This window comes from Salvelinus sp. IW2-2015, linkage group LG17 (genome assembly GCF_002910315.2).
Source record: "Salvelinus sp. IW2-2015 linkage group LG17, ASM291031v2, whole genome shotgun sequence".
Lineage (NCBI taxonomy): Eukaryota > Metazoa > Chordata > Actinopteri > Salmoniformes > Salmonidae > Salvelinus > Salvelinus sp. IW2-2015.
Window position 1 is genome coordinate 27,900,172 of NC_036857.1, and position 12,548 is coordinate 27,912,719.

Consider the following 12,548-nt stretch of genomic DNA (forward strand, 5'->3'; position numbering starts at 1 on the left):
TGCCAATACTTTTTTAATCATTGCCTACCACTCAATCAATCGGCTTGAAAACGACATTCACAGAGGCATAACCATGGTCAATAATAACATCTATGACAAAAATCCACCAGTCTGTTAGTTTTGTCTATACGCCTGTTTATTTCATAGGTATCTTTAGATTAATGATACACAGGCCCAACGCCATATTTTCCTCCTCTTTCATAAAGAAGCACCAAGCGTAAAGCAAATAATTTAAAGGAGTGTTAACATTAAAGCTTTTAAAGTACACAGCTTGGGCGGTGTAAAGAAAATAGCAGCAGGGAAAAGGGGGAGCGAAATTAAAAACAAAATCATATTTACAYTCACGAATGCACATAGTTGCATAGTCTGTACAAGGAAAACATTACTACAGATTGTACACGTCACAGTTCTCGGTGGCAAAATTGACACCTGTAAATGTATTACTTTGTGTTGAATATTCTGGTCGAAAACAGAATCATGGTAGGCTACAAATACGCCGACCAGAGGAAAGGGAAAGTTCAAATGTCCAATATAGGCCTATCATGGCTTCCGAATTGCGTTGTAACATTTAATACTATTCAACAAATAATAATTGTGAAATGCACAATTGAATAAACACAATTAAGATTCGTGGTAAATACACGGAAAACTATATGAACTCGACAGCAGCATAMAAATGATTATTCTATATAATCACCTGTATATATATGAACTAGAAAGTATCCTGCGAATGAAGGCTACAGGAAAATGGTGCCTTATTACGCATACATACAGCAACCCCAAATGTTAGAAATTGAAATAACCTCATCTTAACATTGCTGCTGATCTGTCTTTTTGAAGTAACTTGAAATGTGTTTATTACTGGTGATAKGAATTCACTGAGAAAAGTGTGTCATTGACCTTTGACTATAATCATTATGCTTTTACACTCCACATGCTCACAATAGGGGGTTTCCAGAAAAGTATTGCAAACGATCTCTGCTTAATTTCTTTTCTTTCATTCTTCGATTCTGAAACCAGATTTTAACCTGTCGGTCGGTGAGGTTCAGCATCCGGGAAAGCTGCATCCGTTTCTCTTTGTTGATGTAAACGTTAAAGAAGAACTCCCGCTCCAATTCTCGGATCTGAAATTTGGAGTATGGACACCTCTTCTTCCTTGTGCGAGGTGTACCTGGGGCAATCAATCAGAAAGGAAATGATCAGTGAAAGTTCAATGGGATTGTTTGCCATTAACGCACAGATATTCACATGAAGTTAAAGTAGCCGCTCACACATATTCACATCAACACAAAGTATATAGCCTCTCTGTGTGAATAAACTATTCAGGAATTTCGAGAAGCATCAATTTGATTATAACAATTCTGTCAACATCCAATACTGCACGTAACACATCAGACACATCCGCCATAAAGACTGTTACATTATCACAAGCGCTTGAGGAGCAAATCGTATCAATTTACAGCCTCCAAGTATGTGTTTGTCTCTTACAAATATACAACAACAAAATGTATACGGCTACAGTTTGCGTTACATTCCCATGGACCTTAGCTATCAATTTCCACACTCCTTCGTGGCTGTGTGAAATGCATATGTTTATATTCGATGTGAATCCTCTCGTAAAAGCTAAAATGTCTTTCGGATCTGAGACACACTACATCACAGTGGTGGTCAAAACCTCATGAAAAAGATCAAGTACAACGACACAAAACATCTCTGCGGTTATTTCCTGATTGGGATACATTTGGCTACACAAAAAGACGCCAGTGGGCCTGTGTGTGTGAGTTAGAGATTGTGTGTGTGTGTGTGTGTGTATCAATCACTGCAGATTCAGGCATACATATCCCAGGGCTAACCGAATGGAAATGTGTCTCKCTTGGACAGAATGTGTTTGGTTCAATACTGAAGTGCAATGCTTGAATCCAGATGGACACAAACTCAGACTGGAGTCTCTACGACTGATTTCACTTGTATCCTTTTTTCTTTCGTTGCAAGGAAACCACCACAACACAATGCTGTTGCTATCTTCGACATTTGCCCAGATAAATATAGATAGATGGATACTTATGGAGCCTGCGTCTAAGTGTACAAGGCTAATAATCACACAGCATGTCCTTTAGTGTTATAGTTTGCGTGCAAGCTGCTAAAATAAAATTCACAGGACGCCAAAAGCAATGTTCTGCCCAATTGGTTTTTACTCACGACAGCCCAACGCGAAAATCCCTTAAAATGCCCAATGCAAGTTCATGATCAAAGTTAGCATTTGTCACAATAGCGCGCTCTTAAAATTTCACAGACTCCACGATAGAAGCGTCTGTGTATAACATCCTTTTTTTTCAAAGCGCTTTCCCATCGTAAAAAGTCTTCTCATTGGAAGAAAGAGCTTTGTAGGTTATAATAAAATCCTTTGAATGCTTATAAAACTCCACATAAAATCTGACCGACAAAACACCGGGCTAGTCCCTTTCCCCATTTACAGCTTCGGTACCTACTCGAGTGGCTGTTCTTGCTGGCGCTGCGGTCCTTGGTGGCTGAAGAAGAACARGAGCCCGAATTTGTATGTTCCTCCTCATCCTCTGTGTCCTTGTCTTGGTCTGGGACGCCCGGTAGAGCCGCTGGCTGCTGGAACTTTGTTTCCAGCTTTCTAGCCTCGCTCTTTTGTAAACAAGTATCTGCTGACTGATTGTCCGTGCCGCAGTATGCGGTCTCAAAAAAGCGGTCGAAACCTTGAGGGAGGACGCTGTTTTTCCCCACTCCGGGGTAGAACCCTGTGGAGGGATGGTTGGAGCTGGGATGGTGGTTATGGTGGCTGTACACATTCTCGTTCGTTTTCATAAGCATTTCTGTCATGGTGGATTGCGGAAGACAGTCCCTGTGCACCAGATCCTCTCCAGAGTAGCATGATGCATAATTGCTTCTATGGTGCCATTTACTAGAAGGGTCCAATCCATAGGAAACTTCCCGTACCGGCTGCACTTGAGACAGATTTGTGGAATATGGGTAGGTTATCTGCCGCGACGAGGCCTGTGGAAGAAACGAAGAGACGGCAGAAAATTCGGGGACGTAGTAGGTGCAGCTGGGGAGGTAGATGTTAGAGGCGCAGCCCGTTCTGTCCCCAAACTCGGATGTCCGGTCTTTGCGCGTCTGGGAGCAGAAGTTTCCCAGATTCACCGAGTTAAACATCTTTCCCCCGTACTCTGTACGATAGATAGATGTTTTGGATTCGAGCTGTAGAAGTGGGAKATTTAGGAAGGCGAGATGACGCGCAATCCGTCTAAGTCGCCCGGAGACACGTGATCGAAAGTAGATATTGTCATATATCAACGTGGAACACTTGGATGTGTAGGAGTGGTTCACTTAGGCAAGATCTAGGAGGTTCAAACTATTCATTTTCAAAACACCGCAGGAGCAGTAAGAAAACCAGTAACAGATTCCCGTTTGTTTACATAGGTTATGGCAATTATGAAGATAATTTTTAGGAGGCTATTTATGTATGGGTGTGGGCTAGGCTAGCACAGGTTTAGTATTTGATATAGCAGACTAAACATGCTTTTGAATTCTACAGGTAAGACTTCACTATTAGGCCTACTATGATTATGATTATTAGTATTATTATAACTACCACTATAGTATAGCTACTACATTAATACATTAGCATATTGTACAATAGCCTATACTGGAATACAGCAGAATATAGACACTTTACTCTCACACATTGTAATGTATGACTAACCACTACCAGCCTTACTGACAAAGTGAACCGAGATCACTGCGAGGTTAAGGCAAATCTATGCTTTATAATGAGACCAAGATTTCAAGACCACACTCGAAGCGCTGCTCTTTTGAAAAGTGTGTTTTCACTCTCATACAGTCTAGCAGGCTTTATGATATGTCTAGGTAGTCTAAATGTCCATCGTGAATCAATGACTAGATGTTTTCTTGCTTGAGATATTACAATTTTGAAACCTGGGCATTTTACATCTAAACCACTGTAATAGCCTATATTTACATTTTGAAACAGCCATCAACAGACTAACATTTCCCTATAATGAAAACCCCCACGAAAAGTAACTATTCAAAAGAAGCATTTTTGAATACATAGGATATTTGGCTACATTCCCGTGTTTCAAGGACATTTTTCTATTTAAGTTTTATCTCGGATTTTATTTGATCAAGGCATGGCCTTAACGGAAGCCTACATGTTCTGGCTATAGTTTCAACATCAATGTGAAGTAAATGAGAATGAACAAGGATGCAGAGCATAACGTTTAGGGTAGCCTACTCCATTAGTTTGACTAAATCACTCATTTTCTTAATTCAGTCCATTTCTCTTGGATCATGATAGGGCCTGAAGGAAATAGCCGAGAAAGTCAAGACCAAGTATCCAGGCTGAACATGGAGGAGAGAAGAAAACCAGCTAAGTTTAACCTTTGACGACGAAGGCTGTCAAAACAACTCTAATCCACCAACTGCAAACTATAACATATCAAGTCATCGTAATTTTGAATCGAGATAGTCTACACGAGAGTGGCTATATTAAAGCTTAATGCGCCCAAATAGTCTCCAGGAGGCCATTTATTTTGTTTTGAAGTACAAGAGGGGCTATTTCTGCTTAGTCTCTACTGTCTCACTGGGCAACAAATGAATCGATTTGTCATAGAATACCTTCACTGACAGCTGTATAGCAATAAGAAATCGGGCACTATATCTCTGTCTTTAGGACTACAGTGTAGCTTTAGGACTATTTGCCCGATTAAATACACATTGCTTTACGAAAGAAAAATAAAACTCTAGGCTACCATTATTGATTTGTTTTAATATGCCTGAGTGCTCCCAGGCAAGATGGGCTAGATTAGTTATCGCCTCCATTCAAGGAATTTAAACGACATTTCAGTTGAAAAATATATCTCACGGCTGAAATCCTCATCACAAAGCTCTAAAGTAGATTAGGCCATGTGATCAACTAGAGGAATGATATTTCAATCCTGTAATAAATTGATATATATACACATTTAAAATACCCTTGTGTGCTCTTTCTCTTATTTCTCTTTCTCTTACTACAATTGCCAATCATTAACACAAAGTAGGATCATGGTATTGATAAATCTCATTCGACTATCAATATCTTCCTATGTTCCAAAATATTTTTTTCTAAAGGTTAACCTGTATGCAAATTATAGAATTACATAACACAAACTCTATGGTTCCAYTAGTTTAAACGTTTAAGATTATCATGGTATTAAGATGATGGAATTATGTAGGTAAACTTGACGGCCCACGTTGWCGCCTAAAAGCACTTTTTTTTTGGTAAAACATCAAAAAATATGACTATCATGAGTAGATGTATATATTTTGGAGAGAGGTATATGGCAATGGAATTAGTTTGTTTACAGTCCCCTTTCAGCAGATACAAAGTTGACGTACACGATGCCCGCATCCAAGTACAAAGAAAGCAGACAGCTGCCAAGACACAGCACTTGAATTTGACCACTAAAATCCTCTACGCGTCTAACCATAAAACGCCGAATGGCTGTAAGAAAAAGCTAAATCCCTTTGTTCTACAGAACACATTGAAGTAAGATGGGAAAGGAGTTTAAAATGAGTATACACTCTAATAAGTTCTAACCACGCATGTAACCATGCAGACATAGGTCGACTGTGGTTTTGAATAATGAAAACACAAATGGAGAATTCCATGTCACAGTACAAGGGACGGGTAAAATAAGTCAACATTATTTTACAAAATAGCTGATGCTGGAAAAATGTTAGCTACCATAGGTTAGTCTGGCTATACTGCGCAGTGTGTCGTCGTCTCCCACAGGTTTGGGCTTAGTGCCTTACATTGTAATAGAAAATGGTGAACGTTTTTGCTCAAGGAGCTTCGCATTCCAGAAAGTAAACCATTCCGAAATGTAATAATAAACCCATTCACTGGTTGCAGAAACTGTACTGCTGTTGTAGGCCTACTGTTGAGTAATTTKGAGAATGGGTTCTAAATGGCACTGATTCTCCGAAGGCAATAACATTTACTGTAAACGAAGCCTTAACACACAACACAGTATTTGTTCCTTTGTGGAATGCATGATAATCTGCAGCAAGACAACAACCAACGTCGGTTACATAATAGCCTCGGCTAATTATCCATAACCTTGTCAGATGTTCTCCAGCGCAGAGAACATGTTTCTGTGCTGTAATGCATAAGGATTCTGAGAATTGTACAAGTTAGGCCTGTACTGGAGGGCCCAATCGCAGGATCCGGTATACACCAGTGGTGTGCAATCACAAAAGGAGATGCCAAAACGTTGCCTGGGGTATTACATAAAGGACATGCCCACCACACTTCCGTTTTCAAATCTGGACACAAGCTTGCAAGGAGCAATAAAGTCGTGCGTAATCCTCCTTCAAAGGCCACAAACTATCCTAGTCATGTCTTACGGCGGTCTAAGGCCATCATTCAGGGGATAAGGTTTACCATGTGTTTATTCTTCTTGGATTTAAGTTCAAGTCACAGTTAGCCTATAAAATACCACCCGCAGTAGGACCCTGGAGTCGGATGGCTGGTGCGCCATTTCTCTAAATAAGAAGGGGTTCCTTCACAAATGTTTTTGACTAACCAAAGCCCCTGCTGAGTATGCCTACCCATGCAGCGAGTACGATTACAAAATGTTCAAAAATACTGCTAGAGCCTTTAACGTAATAGCCACACAGGCCATTTCGAGTCCTGCGAGTTTCCTCAAAGAAAGAGGTGTTGTAAATATGTGCCATTCTCTGCTTAAACATCACTGTCAGGAGAGCACATGCTTTACGACTGTGTCTGAGGAATCTAAGCAATGTATTGCTACCTCGCACAGTAATTACAATGCATTGTCTAAATCAAAGTGCAGCATGTTGTTTAGAAGAGCGAGAACTATCTTGACAAAAATAAAGTTGCTGTATTCGCTAAAGTTGCTGTATTCGCAAGTRGTATTTGTTTAGCCTAAATCGATAGCATGACTATTGTTTGGTTGGTCTTGAAGCCTATAGCATTATGGGCTATTCCAATGGAGTCATTCTTGAATTGAGGTGGTAAATGCTGTACCTTGACTTTGGCACCATGTAAAAACTCTTTAAAAGCACAAAAACGTGACAAATAATACATGTTCCGTTTTATTGAACTGTTATTTAATAACAAGTCCTTTCTACTGCAAAGCATGTATTTGTATGCATTGTAGAAACTACTGGGGGCTAGCAAATGAGCCTGTCCCGCTGGTGATGTGTAGAGGTGTAGTGACATGTTTTAGAGATTTAGAGATATCTATATATTATTTTGAATGCTAGACATTGAACAAAAGTATTTKATATATTATATAGATCAATAAAAGAAGGCTATTAAAATACTATTTTTTTTACTAGTAGACCTATAATGTGTTACTCAGTTTGATGTCAGTGTGTTGCTGCCTTGAACATCACTGTTTACAAAGATATACACAGACCTTGAGCATTCTCTCCAGTGGCAAACTTATCGTGGGAGTGGCCTACTATATATAATTATTAGCAAATCACGCCCTTTTAGTATGTTATACATTTGGCGATTCCATTGATCATTTGGTGTCTAAATCCAAAGTGTCACTTGGTGTTAGTCAATTTAAATGAAAGGAAATAACTTTGTGAGCAAAATTATTAATCATATTACTTTAGTAAATTATTTTWAAAAGGTTGAGTACCTTAGATTTTAACATTTGTGGCCTCCATTTCAGAAAATCCAAATGTACATAAAATGTCTCACAGGTGGTACCATCATTGGTGTTGCTAATCTTAGGGAACAATGTTATCAGAATGGTACAAATAGTTTAAAATGTAATTAAGCTACCATGTTAGTTGATTTAGAATGGGAATATGTAGGCCTAACCAAATACATTTCAATAAACACAAATCTAGACAAATGAAGTAGATTTATTTCCAAAATGCCAGGCCCAAATGCCACAGTAATTCAAAAACAACCCTATTCCTTTGCTATTCGGGGACAGACWATGCCGTGAATAATTTCATCATCCATATTTTTGCTCCTGTTTTATTTCAAACGGAAMAAGAAAAAAAACAGATGCACCATCTCCAGACGCAGACATTGTCTTGACACTAAGCACCAAAACGGAAGGAAGGCAACGTTTTCCTGTTGAGAGGCGCGCGCGGCCTGCCTGGCCCGCCTCAAATTAAAGCGGTCTGAAGCCAGGGCTAAATGTTCGAAGCGTGTGTAATCATGTTACTGTCCCCTCATGGCCTAGATACATTTAATTGGATGTAAGTCGGGCTGTTAAACGTGGTTGTATAAGCTGCTAACAGTTTCAAGCGCAACAAGAAAGGCCCTTGTTTTTACTGAGGTCTCAGTGAACGTACATAGCGTGAAAGCATCTGCACTGAGAACCAGTATAGGTTACAAGATCAGATGATATAAACGCTGTTAAACGGACTCCCCAGAGTCTATTTCTGGAATTTAGGAGCACAAAGATTGATAAACAATAGGCCGTTGATTAGTCCTCTCATCACAAAGATAGAATATATGCATTTAAGTTAAATGATTTCCCTTGCTTGGATATTTAAACAGCTTTGCATTATTTTTCGCACAAAGTAATATTTTACGCACAATAATTTGGTGGGTTTGACAAAAGCATTTTACATTAGTGCGCTCAATAAAATATCCTCATCAATTCTGTGAAAGTGTCAAATTATTTCACACATATTGGCTGGTTATTTTGTGACCYCAGGTGGCCATCCTATTTATCCTGTGATGTATTTTTCTGCTCATGGTAAATGTTATTGACTGGTCAACTTGTTTTTACTGCAGCGAGGCACAGTGCAGTCGGCATCCCCAAAACAACCAACTAAGGTTTGGCCTACTTTTGAACATTCATTAAAATTAAATAAAAATGCAATAATAGCAGGCCTAACTATACTACGGCTCYTTATGAGACCAAATTATGAGACCAAAACAGACTATATTTATAAACAGTTTTATAACTGTTCGTAAACAGTTATAAATCCTCCATGTATTATTTTGCACCTACATAAAAAAAAAACATTCCTTCCCACAAACGGCTGTCGGCTATGTCGAAAGGTGTATTTTAAATTAGCATATTTTTAAAGTCAATATTTTTCAGAAGTTCTAAATACATAAATCATTCACACTGAAATAAACATTTTGACTAGTTTGTAGGCTATATTATAAACAACAAGTATCATATGATTGAGGCTTTATTTTGCATAAATAATTAAATCTTATTGCAAAATGTGTACAGATTAATACAGTACATGACCAAAAGTATGTAGGCACCTGCTCGTCGAATATTTCATTCCAAAAACATGGCCATTAATATGGAGTTGGTCCCCCTTTGCTGATACAACAGCCTCCACTCCTCTGGGAAGGCTTTCCACTAGATGTTGGAAAATTGCTGCTGGGACTTGCTTCGATTCAGCCACACGTGCATTGCTGAGGTCGGGCACTGATGTTGGGCGATTAGGACTGGCTCGCAGTCGGCGTTACAATTCATCCCAAAGGTGTTCGACGGAGTTGAGGTCAGAGCTCTGTGCAGGCCAGTTAAGTTCTTCCACACCGATCTRGACAAACCATTTCTGTATGGACCTTGCTTTGTGCATGGGGGTATTGTCATGCTGGAACAGGAAAGGGCCTTCCCCAAACTTTTGCCACAAAGTTGGACGCACAGAATTGTCTAGAATGTCATTGTATGCTGTAGCATTAAGATTTCCCTTCACTGTAACTAAGGGGCCTAGCCCGAACCATGTAAAACAGCCCCAGACCATTATTCCTCCTCCACCAAACTTACAGTTGGCACTATGCATTCGGGCAGATAGAATTCTCCTGGCATCCGCAGAACCCAAATTTGCTCTTCTACTGCCAGATGGTAAAGGGTGATTCATCACTTCAGATAACGCGTTTCCATTGCTCCAGAGTGCAATGGTGTCTAGCTTTACACCTCTTCAGCCAGCAATGGCGGCTAGCTTTACACCTCTCCAGCCAGCAATGGCGGCTAGCTTTACACCTCTCCAGCCAACGCTTGGCATTGCGCATGGTGATCTTAGGCTTGTGTGCGGCTGCTCAGGCATGGAAACCCATTTCATGAAGCTCCCGACGAACAGTTATTTTGCTGATGCTTCCAGAGGCAGTTTGGATCTCGGTAGTGAGTGTTGCACTACCGAGAGAGGACATACGATTTTACGCGCTACGCACTTTAACACTTGGTGGTCCCATTCTGTGAGCTTGTGTGACCTATCACTTCACGGCTTAGCAGTTCCTGACGTTTCCACTTCACAATAACGTCACTTACAGTTGACCGGGGCAGCTCAAGCAGGGCAGAAATATGACGAACTGACTTGTTGGAAAGGTGGCATCCTATGGCCGTGCCACGTAAGTCAATGAGCTCTTCGTACTTTTGTATGTATAGTGTATATTGCAAACAAACAAACATGTGTAAATTACCTTAGATGTGTGTCTGAAATGGAATACATTACAGCAAAGAAACAACAACAACAACCAAAGAGTTTAATTTCTGCATGTCTAATCGATACCAAAACGCATTCAAATGAAACTATTTCATGTTGCCAGTGTAGGCCTGTTTTCCCATTTAAGTTATTGCTATAATTACATTTGACTTAGGTCTTCTAGGCCTACTTTTATTTTTTACTTTATTGTTGTGCTATTGTTTAAAACGATGAATTAGCAAACCCCTTTTATGATGTATTTGTTAATAACCATGGATCCCATTTGCCATATGGCTTTCCCATTCCGAATTTTTCYCCTAACCTTTCAAGTCAAAACTAGTTTCATCAACGTCATTTCCCATGCAGTAAGTTTTCAGACACAATGGCAAAGCTCGACGATTTCAATATATGTGTTTATCTTTATGTTGCGCGACGCATATATCAAATGTAACATTGGCATGCCAAAGTATTTAATTTAGCAAAAGAAGGAGGTCGCGGCTGTGTTGATCAGTGAGCTAACTAGGTCTGTGCACGGGTATCCAAGTCCCGCCTTTCTTTAGAAACAAAAGGCAACGGAGCATTGAACTCTAAACACTGAGCACTGAACAACGCACAGCGCAGATATGAGCTAGGCTTGCAGCACTAAAGTGCATGCCTAGGCATATTGACTTACACAACACTTAAATAACATTCAGGCAACATATGCCTGGTGCTCGAATGTTGCATATTGCCCAAATGAAAGGTAGTATACGATTATTTTGTAAAGTAGCCCTATACTGTATTTTCACAGAAGTAGTATAGTCTAGTCCTATTTCATTACCTCACATATAAGACAATGCATCGTCTGTATATACCAGAGTCACAAATTAAGCACGGAATCAATCTGTGCCAATTTCTGCTGCACAACTAACTACAAGGCTAACAGGGCTTAACTGAAAGAAGTTCAGAAGAGCTCAAAGTGAGCAAATGATCCATGGTGTTCAATGCATTTTACCAATGGCAAGTACAACAAAAGACAAGACAGGAAACTAGCTAGACGGTTGTTTTTGTTGTCTTCCCAGTCTGAGACAATTCACCGTTTTCTATTGCACCCAGTAAGTCAGTCAGTCAGTCTGTTAGTGCACTAGGGATCCATATAAGGTGCATACTAACTTGACCTTCAATGTGTGCACTGCTCCCGCCCACACGTATCAGGGGAGTGAGGGGAGTGGGGCTGAGGAGAAGCTATAGAACCCTCCCCACAACTGTGAATAGGCCTCTAAAAAGGTTGTGCGTGCGTATTTTTAGACAAATAACAAATAGGCCTACACACTGTGGAGCTTTGGCAGATCAAAATCCTGTTGTCGATTGAACAAGGTAACACATACCATGCCATGCCACATAACAGTGAGTGGTATATGCCGGTTACAAATTTAAAAAATTAGCTGCGAATACGCTGTTCAGGTTTAGTAATCACAGCGTTTGGTTTGTCTGGACTAAAGGATTTAGACAAGAAAAAGTCTCTCCAAGAAACGTTAATAGGGGGCCTACTGGTACGCATGCTGAAACGCCAAGCATTTATGTGGGTCMAAATGGACAGCGTTTTCTGATACGTCCTCGGATTCGTCCTCAAATGTTTTTTTATTTTGTGACAATTACMTCTATAAATTATGTTACTATTATTAGTATGATTATTAGTAGGCCTAGTAGTGGTATATTTGCATTGGCAGTATAAGTATTAGGCTTTTCTTATTAGCTCATTACTATTAGGCTATAATTAGAATTAGCATAAAGATGTTCATACTACTATGGTCGTTATACACACTGACGGAGCCGTCTCTTTTCACCAATCAACAATGTAACATATCATTATGGATAATAGTAAGCCAGACCTTGTTTTAGTACACTCATACGCGCATGCGCACACACACACACACAACACACCACACACACACCACACACACCACAACACAACAACACACACAACAACACACACACACACAACACACACACACACACACACACACACACACACACACACACACACACACAGTTGGGTGCATGGAAATACTATTGCCCATTTCTCACTCATTTCCATC

General features: G+C 39.9%; 1 pseudogene; it reads right to left on the minus strand.

Moving 5' to 3' along the window:
- On the minus strand, window positions 1–3,329 carry LOC111976422 (homeobox protein Hox-C11a-like; annotated as a pseudogene).
- Window positions 3,330–12,548: the final 9,219 nt, after the last annotated feature.